Genomic DNA, 14,297 nt, shown 5'->3' with positions numbered 1-14,297 from the left:
GTTTCAGGGAGTCGATGGAGCGTCATTCCGTGCTGCCTATGCGGATCCAGCAAATATAGTCGTTGCAGCGCAAGAGGAAGGGAAGACATGTGGAAACGAATCAAGCAACAGCGTGCAGATGTTGAAGTTCGAGTCAAGAAAGTTGCAAAGAAAAGAAACAAAAATAAGGTTAGTTACAAACAGTTCATAATTTTAGGAATTGTTTTGTGTTGGGGACTATATTATGTTTTTTTCCTGTCAATTGTACTATACTTTATATTGTGTTTAAAATTAACATCCCTTTTCCAATCTGTCCTCTAGTTACCCGTGGGTGTACGAACTATACATACACAGACAGTGAAGCAAATGAGATATGTTGCTTGCCAGACCATTTACACTATGGAGGAACTATTAATTCAGACGCGGCATGTTGAAACTCGATATGCTCATGTCCAATGGCCAGAACATGAATTGAATGTGTCCAGAGAATCCAGTAAAGTTTTATTGGACCATTGCTACAGTTCGACCGCACCACCAAAAGAAGATGATACTGAATGTATTGAAGATAGCTCTGAAGTAGTCGCAGATCAATTCACACAATGTACACCCGCCAAGAAAATGACACCCAAAAAGCTGTCGACATTGTTGTGTTCTCCCATCAATGCTGAAGTAACAGATGTTGAAATGACAGAGAATGAACCAGCAGCAGCACCCAACGATGCATCAGAACTTGATATCAGCGACATTTCTTTCAAATTTGTTGATATGTCCTCAACGGCACAGTCCAAAACAACTTTCACGCCGGATGACAGTCTAATGAAAGAGGGCAAATACATAGTATTCGACAGTTGTTTGATGGATATTATAGGTATACTGAAATGTGGGCATTCAGTTGGAGGGGAAGTTTGTGGGGAGCCATTGATTCATGTGACTCGTCAAAAACAAGGCAGTAACATCAAAATACATGCCGCCAGTAGATTAAATCATGCGTTCTCATGGTCTGCACAACCGATGCTGGGGAAGCTGCCAGCAGGCAATCTACTGCGTGCAGCTGCCTTACTTTTTAGTGGGTCCAGTTTTAGAAAGTTAGAATCTTTCTTTCAGTTTGTGGGACTCCATTTCATTTCTAAAACGCAGTACTACAAATACCAACATGATTATCTGTTTCCGGCCATTAGTGATGTTTGGAAAATTTAACAATTGTCTCTAGCAAATACATTCAAAGGGAAAAGATTCAGGCTAGCCGGCGATGGACAGTGCGACAGCCCTGGATTTTCTGCCAAGTACTGCACCTACCACTTTCAGGACATGGATAGTAAGAAAATTGTGAGTTTGGTGGTCGTGCAGGTGTCCCAATGTAAATCCTCAGTGGCCATGGAGAAACTAGGATTTATAAAATCATTGCAATATCTACAATCAAGGGGAATGCACATCGACCTCATAGCCACGGACAGACACGTTTCAATTGCCAAGACAATGAGAGAGCAGTTCCCACATATTAAACATCAATTTGACGTATGGCATCTTGCTAAATTAATCAATAAGAAAATCTCGGCTGCAGGGAAAAAAAAAGGTTTTGAAAGTTTTTCACAGTGGTCCTAGTCTATCAGCAAACATCTTTGGTGGAACTCCAAAACTTGTGAAGGGTCAGTGGAAATCCTACTTGAAAGATGGCGGTCACTGATGCACCACTGTACCAACGTTCACCGCTGGACAGAAAACCAACATTTCCACCAATGTGAACCTGGCCCTTTATCCACAGAGGAGGCACGGAAGAGGAAGTGGTTGATTGCATCTTCACCTACACACAAAGCCATTGAGAAGATTGTTTTCGATAAAACTCTATCAAGAGATTTGAGGGGACTGACAGAATTCTGTCACACAGGAGAATCGGAGGTTTTCCACAATATGTGCCTAAAGTACAGGCCAAAGCGATTGCATTTCGGCATACATGGCATGAAACATAGGACTCTACTAGCGGTCTTGGCCCATAAGGAGAATGTGGGCCGTGAACAGTCTAGGACTACGGGAAATGTAGGGATGCCTCGCTACACTACCACCTTTAGAAAAAGAAGTACGAAATGGGCGGTGAAACCAGTATATGAGGAAATGGAGTTCGACTTTGTTAAAGGCCTTATTGTTAGTGTACTAGGGAAGCACAGATATGGAATTTTGAGCGTTTCTGTGCAGAGCACTGATGCATTGCCACCAAACATTGCCACCGTGCCATGTCCACCCAAAGCAGAGCTTGTTGAGAAGTTCAAATCCCGGTTTAAATAAATCATTGTAATCTGATTGTCTTTTTGAAAAGAATGTTATTCTACAGTGTGCATACAAAGTATGCTAACCCTAAACCCTCCATTCACCATCCTGGGTGGCGAGCAACATGGGTGTCATCTTTGACTTCTCTCTCTATTCACCTCAAATCGCTGACCTTGTGAATATGTGTATGTATATATTTTTGTTGCTGTAATTAAGTTTCGCAATCTTATGTAAATGCTGCACACTGTTAACCAAGGGGAGGCTTGCGTATTGCAAATAATAAAACAAATAAACAATAAATCTCACTTTCAACTCAACTCCTCGGGTACTTTATACTTTCCCTGACCTTCCCCCAAAAAGTCAATGTCTCCATAGTTATGGTTCTCTAGGGCTGCAAAGCTCGCGGACAACGATGTCAAAATTGGGGGCCTTAGAACACGCCAAGCGAGGCGTTGCAGATGGGAAAGAAGCCAGTTCGCATTTGCACATTGAGGCCTAGTACAAAGATGGAGTCGAAAATTCAAGTTCTCACAGATGGCTTTACACGGGATGTTGCAAAGTAAGAATGTACGCTCATGCAGAGTGAAGGTCAGCGGCTTTGATTTTTTGCTCACGGGCTGAAGAGGCCCGCGAATCGCACTTGCAGTATAAGGTTCTATTGTTTTTTTGACCTTGAGAGACAGGGACCATGCCGAAAGGACTTCATTTGAAGGAGGGGGGCAATAACGTAAGAGACGATAAGGCTGAAAATTCTGAAACTAGACCGAGTTTCATGTTAGTTCAGTATATGAAAAATTGTTGGCACGAACACAGTGGGATTTACGGACTGCATTATGCAGAGATACAATGGAAATGGCAAATATAATGTAAGTAACTCTTTAGACGCTTTTATACCGGAATAAATGAATGAATGAATGAATGAATGAATGAATGAATGAAGAGCAAGTACAACATTTGTGGGATCGTCTTTCTACCAGGCACATGGGCATGCATGTGACCATTCGACACGCATGTAGACAAACAGTCGTTTCTCAGTGGTTCAACGGTAAAGAAAATCATTAGTATGTGTGTTTCCCTTGAATTATTTCATTAGTTTTCGCATTGCTTTTAGAGCCGAACATACTCCATTGCACTATCCTCGCAAGCAAATAGTTTCAGCTCGCCCGTAATAAATAAAATGAATAATAGTAATAAAGATCGGCTGGTGAGACTAATTTCAATTTTCATGTTTTCTAAAGAGGTACATCCTACTGTACTATGACTGCAACCTATTCCAAAACCTGGCCGATGGCTTCTTCAATAGCCAGCTGCAGCTTCTTGTAAACAACTGCACTACATTGACTATCTTATGGGACGATCGCCAAGGGCCCATATGCCCTTACGCAGTACTAGCGGCTAGAAGCAACATATCGACCTTTACGGTGGCCTAGTGCCTAGTTGATGGAACAGCCTTGCGGTTCACCGTGCATCCAAAGTGCTTCTTTTAATGAAACCATAAAGGAACAGCGCGTGACTCACGATAAACTTTTCCGGATTTGCGGATCGAGAGAAAAGAAAAATAATTCCATTCCGATTTAATATGCCAATTGCTGAATATTCTCTAAAGATATAATGTCAAATAAATGTACTTTACCAAATGTACCGTATTGCTGTTTGATTTTAAAGTACAGTTTCATATTTTGAATTGTGGCGCGCTGTGTTGTGAGTTGATCTGTGTTGGTTTCCGGGTTCTGTGTGAAGTCGCGTAGAAGACGACTGGGCGCGTTTGCCTACGCAGCACAGTAACGTCACGGAGAGAGGCGGGGAATATGAATGTTTTGATAATGTCAGGCTCCGGGGCGGGGGATATGATTTAGTGCCGCAAAAGCAGGTCAGCCAGGGCGATGGGGCAAGTGATAGGATTATCACAAAATGGCAGCGCCCTGGTGCCTGTTTTCGCGTGTGTTTAATGGACTAAAACTCGGGTAAGGTCCATAGGAAATTTTTCTAAAATCGAGCGATTTAGGCTTAAAAACACATGGCTGACCCGTAGGGACAATAAACAATTTTGCCTGAACCATTCCTTTAAGGTGTGCTTGTAGCTGACGCATGGCACTTGCTTGATGGGTCTTTTGTCAGCTGGCACAATACATGATGGACGAATAGCATAGTGGATGAGAGTGCAGGAATGAAGTGACAGACTGTTTAGGTGACTAGGAAATGCATGTCACCTGATGATATAGAACTCCCTAAACCACACTACTGCTCCTCATTAGTATTATCACGGTAGAGAGACAGTTCCTGGACTGTTTTGAGTGGAGTAACTAAGAAGACTAACCCACAAGCCCAGTCTCAGGATTGGTGGATACCCAGCTGTGAGTTGAGCAGAATAGACTGCCATCCGGTAGGAACATGGTGATAGGCTCCAGATCAATAGTTTGGCTGACTTTGTAAAAGCATTTGTCAATCTTTCTCTTGATCAAGGGGTCTTTCCAGGAGCTTTGAAGTCCTCCACGGTCACCCCACTCCTGAAGAAATGGTCTATGGACCCAGGCATGCTGCAAAACTATCGACCAGTTTCAGTTTTTGTATGGGTTAATATATTGACTTGCGCTGACAATGCAGATCATGCTGGATTTATGGGCAGCCTTGACACAGTGGATAGTGTTATATTCCTGTCTAGGCTGTCAGATACTGCAGGTACATGTCAACATGCAATGTGTGGGATTCATAATTTTTTTTACTAACCACACTCAATTAGTTAAGCTTGGAAAATGTCTCATTCTCTTGTGGGGTTCCTCAACCCTTGTCAACCTCCTCACTGCTTTTTAATATTCATATTTTTTTTTTTTTTTTTTTTTTTTTTTATTTGTATTTAATCTAAATAAGATTTTTTAACAAAGAAAGAAAGTTTGAAGACGCGCTTGATGTGGTTGTAACGTTTGACGTTCCTAATAGTTAAATAGTCGAGAACTGCCTCACGTATTTGTCAATGTAAGGAGGAAAAGAAAATCATTGAATCGTAGGAACATTGTGTTGAGACTGCAGCGGAAGGAGGACATTAAAAATATTCATATTTAACCCTTCATGGCCGTCTTCTCTGAACTTCAGCTCCAGTATCACTCTTATGAAGATGATACGAAGATGCATCTGAGCGTTGATAGCCCCACAGATTTTCCCCAAGACATAGTTTGATGTATTGAGAAGGTTTAAAGATGAATGATTGCTAATAAGCTATAATTGAATCCCTGAAAAACCGAAATTATTTAATTTGGGCCCAAATATCTGGTCACAAATCCATCACGAATTCCGCCTTCTCCATCCCTGTTTGACCTACCCACCTCGGTTTTTCACTCAGTGACAAATCTTGGCAGCTATTGGCAATCAGATCCGAATTGCAATAAACAGGCTGGCGAGGTTTCTAAATCCATCTTTTACAGGTTTTGTCTGCTACGTTCTGCTCCTTCTTATGTTTCAGCCACAGATCACCTCACTGTGGTTGGGGCTGTGGTCATTTCTAAGATGGACTGTTCCAATGCCATCCTGGTGAGTATCCCGCAGCAGCAACAGGCTCGTCTACAGGCTACACAAAATGCTTCTGTTAGACTTATTTACCACATATGGAAATCCTCACCACCCCAATTTCTCAATACCGCACGCTAGTTAGGTCGCTCCAGGTGAGAGAAATTTCGCTGTTCTGGGCCCTTGCCTCTGCACTTAGGTTCTCGTCCACTCGTGGAGACAGGCTCCCTTTCTAGTGCACAGACGGAGCGGAATAAGGCAATAAACCAACTATTGGAACATATGTCGAAATAAACTGTATAAAAGGAAACTGGGCCGCACGCAGCAATAGCAAGACCAGTTCCCAATATACAAATAGCAGCAACTAACCTGTATGAACATTAGAGAAGTCCACAGTACACTACCTCTGAGAGCTTTACTTAGCAATAGCATGTAAGACATCGAGCCAGCCAAAGCCAAAGTAAGACGGCATTCAAAGACACACAAACAGAAGACGCACATGAATGTGTTTGTGTGCTAATGGGGAAGAAGATTGATCTACCACTAAGTAATAATTGTCCTGAAGATGGCCCGATACTTATTGTTGTGACCACTGTTGACATAACTGGTATACTATAATGGGCCGAAACATATGTCGACTGCCAAAGGAAAATCTAATGTTTTTTTCCAATGTCTAAATTGCATACATTGAACAACTGTTATGCACAAGTTTTTTCCTCAGTTTTAGAACTCCCCTGTTAGAATATATGTATGACGAATGAATGGTATGATTGATAATCATGTCTGAAATGTTTTTTAAGATATTTTTATGACTATTAAAGAGACAGATATTTTGTAATAAATTGCAGTTGTTGCGCAATTTCTCTCAACTAAGCGATTACCTAGTCAATGCAATACACAGGTTGCCCTGAACCCTGACCTGGAATCCATACAAGACTAAAAGAGAGGGGTAGTCAATCTGTATTTCATAATTTTCCTTCACAGATTGTCCCTTCCATCACATCAGACCCCCCTCAACAAAAAATAGGGATTACCCTTTATTCAAACCTCTGCACTTCCCTCCATATCAGTCTGAGAGGTATGGAATCTTTGACTCTTTTCAGAAACACCCTAAAAGCCTACCTCTTTAAATAAGTTGATCTCTCTGGTATCGTCCTATTACTGGCACCATTCTGTGCCGAAATGTAGATATTTCTGCTCAGTTCCTTGCACAAAATAAAGTATTCAAAATCAAAGTCAAACAGGGTTGGTAGGCACAGGAAGGATGAGGAAGATAGTGGGATGGAAGGCAGGATCCAGGCGAGGGAGAGAGAGAGGCAGGAAGGAAACAAGGCAAAGTGCAAGGGATAAGGGGACCACAGCTCACCAAGACCACAGAGGTATGAAGACGAAAGAGACAGAAACAGATAGACATGAGAGGTCAGAGTGAGTCAAGGGAATATGGACTCATCAACAGTGTCTGGACTCTGAGAGTTGTTTGATGTGAAAGTCCCCAAAAGAACATTTCCTGCAAAAAGGAGGCAGAGCTTCTGCCCATGCCATGATGGTGGCAAATACCCGGCTGGAAGACAAGTACTGTGGGGTATATGATAAATGAGTATGATGGCGCATGGCACTGTAATGAGGGTGATTTTCTGTGTAGGTCCTCCACTCAGCCACCTCTTTTCTTTCTTTTTTAAAAAGGGCCCCATGGTGGAACATTAGACCAAACCATTTGTGTTAACTTTTATAAAGAATCCCTTTGTGTTTTAATCAGGATTCATGTTCTTGCTGGCAGCACAGGTTTGAATGACAACCCCTTGCCTCCCTGCTTCCTTAGTGGGAGTGCCCTTTCTGTACAGATGCATCCCCATACCTCAACATTTCCGAATCTTGGGGCGTGCAAACTAATGTGTGTGCTATAGTCCAAGCTCCTTCTGGTTGATGGAAGCTTTATGTTTGTGTCTGCTGGTAATGAGACTGTGCTGTGGAGATTCTAACCACCCCACCTTCTCCTCCATTCTCTGTGTATACATGTTTGATTTCAGGTGGACCTTGATCGCTCCGGATCCGCTCATTGGTGTGAGGGAGGAGTCCCTCCTTAATCCAATTTCAAAGATACCGTGTTTAAAAAAAATATTCGGAACTAATTTCATTACTGTGTGAAACACAATAAATTAACCCAACTTTGCTAACACGGGTTTCGTGTGAGCAAACCATGTGAGGCCAAAACACACATTCTCAAAGCAAACATGTTACATTTTTTCATGAAATTCGAGCTAATCAATTGGAAAAAACAAACTTGCTGATAGATCCGTATTTGATTTATTAAATATAAGTATAATTTCACTTCAAATATCATATCAGCATTCTTGTATTGAATTGTAGCAATGATCAATTATAGATTTTTAGTTGTGGCACTCTAAATGCCATAACATTAATTTCTCTGATTAATGTGCTGCTAGCATTGATGCATTACAAAATGAAATCAGAACCGTTCTTGTCACTTACATTGAATCTCACAACCAAAACCTCAAAGGCAGGTGGAACTCATGCCTTGTTTCTTGGAATGCCAATCATTGCTTCCTTGCAATGGGAGCAACAACCATTGAGATGAGCGTTCCAGTGGTGCTTTTACCTAGTTGATATTGGCCCTCTAAATTAGCTTCCTTTATTGTACACTCATTTAAAACTAACCTTTAGGGGGGCGTTGCCAGGGCGAGCACGGCATTGCATGAGCTCCATGGGACCTTGGGCAATGTGGGGTCTGCATCACTCCACACGCACCTGACTTGTTGAAGAACGGCACTGCAGTGCCCTGGGAGTCCCGGGAGGTGGCAGGCAGCTTCATTTGTGGCAGATGTGCCGGGATTGAGGCACTCTGTATGGATGATCGGCGCAAGGCTCCTGGGCCGATCCAAGATGGCGATGAACATTGCCCTCCGCTCTGCATAGGAGCTAGTGACTCCCTCTTCTTCCTCCCACTCCTGTTTGGGATGCCTAGGGGGTAGCAATGGCCCACTGAATCTGGGATTGGGAGGCCCATGACCACCAGCCCCCTGACCTGCACAGAGGTGGCTCACCCACTCTCTAGTCACCTGATGGATGTGCATAGAGATGAGTGGGGCCCGCAGCCATGTTTGTTCTACTTTGTGCCCCCCTAAGTTGCTAATGGTGGCTTATGAGCTTTGCAGCGCCTGGCGACTCTTACACTGAGGAGGAGTGGCTAGCCCTAACTACATATATCTCCTGCTTGCATCAGTAGAGGTGGCACTGTTGAATGGTGTTGGAGCAGGCCTACACCTGTGGTAGGGTTGGACCCTTGAGACTTTATTGTGAGTGAACGACTTGCGTGATGGCTGTCAAAACATTGAAGGGGGCAAGTGCAGAGACGTGCTAGCCCTGATGCAGAATCAAGACAAGTCCAAGAGAACAGAACTACTGGTGGAAGCCCAGATCTAGAAGCAACAATGCTGTTAGTGCACACCTTATTGGACCATCAATCAATACAAATGAACTATTGTCAATACGTTTCTAGGTGCGTTGGAGGAATAATGACCCTGACACAAGATCACAAGATATACTAAAGTAGAAGAGCGAGTATGGACTCTCTCGTCCCCTGCACACTTTCAACTGCTGAACAAATCAGTAATTTCTTTGCGACAAAAACTTATACAGAACTGTAGAAAATTAGAATAAGAAATATACAACACAACAGTTAAAATGATGAAGCTATTTATTGACTTCAATATCTTCTTGGAATCAGGCAGCCTGACAATAGCTGACGCGTATCGTGGTCCAAACCTCTTCTTCAAAATCATTTCAAACTGCAAAGGAAAACCAAAACAAAACGCACAGAATCTGTGCACTCAAAGTAATCAAACAAGTGTTCTGATATATAGCTCATGGAGCCAGTGCAAACTCCTGTGTTATTCATGCCCAAGATATGTACAACAATCGTGTTCCAAGTGAATATTGCAGTTAAAAGCTAACCCAATGGAGTCCAAAGAGCCTACTGGGTGTACCTGGGTGATTTTCTTTGAATCACCCAGGTGCATCCAGTTGGCTCTTTTGACTCCTTTGGGTTAGCTTGGAACATGACGGGTGTACATATCTTGGCAGCTCCTAGGTTTCTCCAGAAAGATGGACACCATACAAAATTCAACAATTACGCTTACCTTTCCCTGGGGTAAACAGGGCACCCCCAGAGCTTACCTCCGGTACAAGTGGTACATGGGGTGCACCACAGTCTCCACCCTGGATCGCCTTGAAGCTGGCAGGCCCACAACAAACCTGTCAGCTAACGGACCTCAGAGGTCCAAGTACCGGAATACGGCAGCTCAGCTTGCCTCCTCGCACTAAACACCACTACTCCAGGATAAGGAGTAAGGTGTACTGCCTGATGACAGGCACAAGCCTAGAGCAGGCCTGTTACACTTACTATCGGCGGAGAGGTACCTGGTTGGATTACCTGGGTTTTAAGGCTCCCGCTCTCTCTCTTTCTACACTCAAGCTGCCATCAGAAAGGGGAAGGAGAAACTCTGCTGAGAGAAAGAAAACCAGAACTAAGGTAGGCCTGAATTACCAGTCTCCCAAGTGCAAACACCACAAACAGGTTGCTCACGCTCTCGCTCCCTGGGCTCTCTCTCGCACAGAAAGCGCAGGCTTTTCTGGCTCTGGCAGAAACCATCAATCCTGCTCGCTGAGGAGGATCAGCGGTCAGGTGACATAAAACTTACCTCGGCTCCCCTGCCAACAGAAGGTACCAAATACCTTCATTTTACCCACAAACCAAGTGGGACCCGAGACGTGCCACAAAATGGCAGGACACCGTGCTTTATTTATTACTGCTATACAAAGGGAATAATACATAAACACACATGGGATAATTCACAAGTGATATATCAAAAATGAAATAAACAAATACACATGAGTACACCAAGTAATGTTCACAGCATCGCTACATTAGCGTCAGCATAATTTACCTTTACCTTGCAATTTTTTTTTCAGGCACTTTCCGATAAACGGCACTTTATTCACTTCAGAATCTACTTACACTACTCTCTCCCCAATGGACTGTTCTGCACACTTTCCACAAGGATGCGAGCGTCTGCCCCAAAACCTCGTGTTTATTATTTTCATTTTCTTTCAATGGACTTGCTTATGCAATGCCCTCTCCCTTGTTGGATGAGAACAAGTGGTGTCATGTATGTACTGCTCTGCGCAGGTGTGCCAGAACTGCTGACCAAGAGATTTTCCGACCATCCTAGGCTACTGGGACAAGGTCGCTGAACTAAGGCAAGTGCAACACACTGTCAAGGACAATGGGCCATTTAGTAAGACCTGAAACGGTCATTGGGGGGGGGGGGGTGCGGTGGAAGCCATATGCCCCTCGCCTGAGAGGCCAAGACTGGAAGTTCTATGGTGGCAGCCATGTTGACCTGGAAACAGTATGACTACACATCATTCTCTGTCATCAGTAGAGAGAAAAGAGTACACCCGGCATGAATGGGTTCATTGTGTAAAGAGGAGGTGGGAATAGAGTGTCAGAAGGCCTATTCTACACCTTTCAGACGTTTTGATGATCAGGTGGTCGTACCGCTATTAAATAATGGGCCTGGATGGCGAGTTTGTTTAGTCAGGAAGAAAAGGGTTAATAAGTGGGATGCTGCTTGTTTGTCTTGCAAGCAAACACACACATCTCCTTTGTTTTGCCATCACTGAACATTTTCTGGTAAAGCCCACTCTCGTGTTGGCTGAGGATAATTGGTGTCCTGTGTGAAATGGGTGAACTGGACTGCTCAGTTGCACCATGCCGGCTGACTATGAGCCTTTCCGATGATCCTGGGTTACTGGGAAAAGGTGGCTGGACTAAGGCCAGTGGATCAAATCGGCACCCGCTGGTTAGGAAAACAGGCCACTCAATAAGACTGGAAATAGTGATGGGGGAAGGGCCAGCCCACTCGCCTCAGGGACAAGTCTGGAAGATCTATGGGGGCGGACATGGTGAGCCGGAAAACAGTATGATTACACATCATTCTTTGTCATCAATAATAGGACTAGCAGGTGAATGAATGGAATTATTGTGTAAAGCGGGATTAATTCATGGAATTAATGTGCGCCGAAAATTTCGGCATAAGCGTGCGAAAACGTGCGATTCGCAGTGAAAGAGCGAAAATCGCAGTGCAAGTGCGAATATCGCAGGGAAACCAGCGCACATCTATTCATGGAAGTCCGTGCGCGAATAAAATCAGGGATGTGCACTGAAAAAGTGCGCGGCGCACGCCGGCGCACAGGTCATCTAATGGCGTGCACTAAGGCCACAGCGAAAGCGCACATAGCGCGGCGCACATAACAAAAGTAGGCCGAACACGGGGTGTAACACTCGGAATGGGGAACAACTCGTGAAAATGTGGGCGTCACGGGGGAAGTACAGGAGGCAAGTGCGCGGAACGCCCACACGCTCGCCAACAACACGTATTCATGGAATCGAATAGGGCAAACCAGCGCACGGGCAAAGACGCGCACTGACTCAAACCCGTCCGCCACACGAAGGCAGGCGGTAGCGTCCCTGCGCTGGAAAAAAATGTGCGCCAAAATGTGCACTAACAAAAAGCACGAATATACAGCTCTGATGAATGTCCCATACTGTGGCCCCCTAGGACAAATGACGTGCAAAGGGGTACGTGACAAACAGCGACACCCGCTGTGTGAAAAATTAGCTTGTGTATTTCGTGTGTGCACGGGAAGTTTTACACGCGATCGGGCCTGGGGGAGCGGGGTACGTGTATTTCAGGGGTGCGCGTGAAGTTCTACATGTGATCGTGCCTGGGGCAATGGGATACGTGTATTCCAGGGTTCACAGGAAGTTTCAAACACGATAGGCCCTGTGAAAGTGGGGTGCGTGTATTCCTGGGATTCGCGTGAAGTTGCACACGCAATTGGCCTGGGTACGTGTGAATCTCGGGTTCACGGGAAGTCTCACACACGATAGGCCCTGTGCGAGTGGGGTGCATGTTTTCCTGGGTTCGCGTGAAGTTTCACACGCGATTGGGCTGGGTACGTGTAAATCTGGGGTGTGCGGGAAGTTTCACACGCGATTGGCATTGGTCGAGCGGGGTACGTGTATTTCGGGGGTGCGCGGGAATTATCACACGCGACAGGCCCTGTGCGAGTGGTGTACGTGTATATCTGGGGTGCAGGGGAGTCCTACATGTGAATTGGCAGTGTGGGTCCTCCCAGGTGTTCCCTCTACACCCTCCACGGCCCCTGCAGGCAGCCCACACCACAGGGGACTTCATGTCCCGCAGGCAGCCCATCCACCATGGGCATGCCCCCCAGGCAAGCCACATGTCAGCTTGCACTACTGATCACCAACGCATGACCCCCTCCACCCCCACCCTCCAGCAGTGCAGGGCACCTGCCAGCAGGCCCCCACTCATGTCCCACTCATGTCCCCTTGCACCCCTACCCCCGCAGCAGTGCAGGGCACCTGCCAGCAGGCCCCCACTCATGTCCCCTTGCACCCCCACCCCCCAGCAGTGCAGAGCACCTGCCAGCAGGCCCCCACTCAGGTCCCCTTGCACACACACCCCCCAGCAGTGCGGGGCACCTGCCAGCAGACCCCCACTCATGTTCCCTTGCACACCCACCCCCAGCAGTGCAGGGCACCTGCCAGCAGGCCCCCACTCATGTCCCCTTGCACCCCCACCCCCCAGCAGTGCAGGGCACCTGCCAGCTGGCCCCCACTCATGTCCCCCTGCACCCCCACCCCCCAGCAGTGCGGAGCACCTGCCAGCAAGCCCCCACTCATGTCCCCTTGCACCCCCACGCCCCAGCAGTGAAATGGCGATCCCACGACACAAACCAAAAGTCAACTATGTACATCAACACATGTCCGCCACACGAAGGCAGGCGGTAGCATCCCTGAGCATTAAAAAAATGTGCGCAAACAAAAACATATATACAGCTCCGATGAATGTCCCATACTGTGGCCCTCTAGGACAAATGACGTGCAAAGGGGTACGCAACAAACACGGGCACCCGCTGTGTCAAAAATAGCGTGTATTTTGGGGGTGCGTGGGAAGTTTCACACGTGATTGTGCCTGGGCGAGCGGGGTACGTGTAATTCAGGGGCTCGCAGGAAGTTTCACACGCGATTGTGCCTGGTCGAGCGGGGTACGTGTACATCAGGGGCTCGCGGGAAGTTTTACACGCGATTAGTCCTGGGCGAGCGGGGTACGTGTACTTCCGGGGCTCGCGGGAAGTTTCACACGCGATTGGGCCTGGGCGAGCAGGGTTCGTGTATTACTGTGGTGGGCATGGAAGTACAGGAGGCAAATGTGCAGAACGCCCACACGCACATGCCAAAAAAGACGCGCTAATCCGGAAACACGTACGCAAGCAGGAAGCAGGCATACGTCGACTCGTGTAGCATAAAAGTGCACGCAAACAACAAACAAGCTCAGACACCAGGATGAATATACCGTTCCTAGCAGCAGTGGCCGTGGGATACTGCAGGAGGAGGAGGAGGAGGAGGATAGTCAGGGCCAGAATTTTTACACCCAGAACCAGCC

The sequence above is a fragment of the Ambystoma mexicanum genome, chromosome 12, assembly GCF_040938575.1.
Source record: "Ambystoma mexicanum isolate Mex_15411 chromosome 12, UKY_AmexF1_1, whole genome shotgun sequence".
Taxonomy (NCBI): domain Eukaryota; kingdom Metazoa; phylum Chordata; class Amphibia; order Caudata; family Ambystomatidae; genus Ambystoma; species Ambystoma mexicanum.
Note: the sequence above shows the minus strand (reverse complement) of the source record.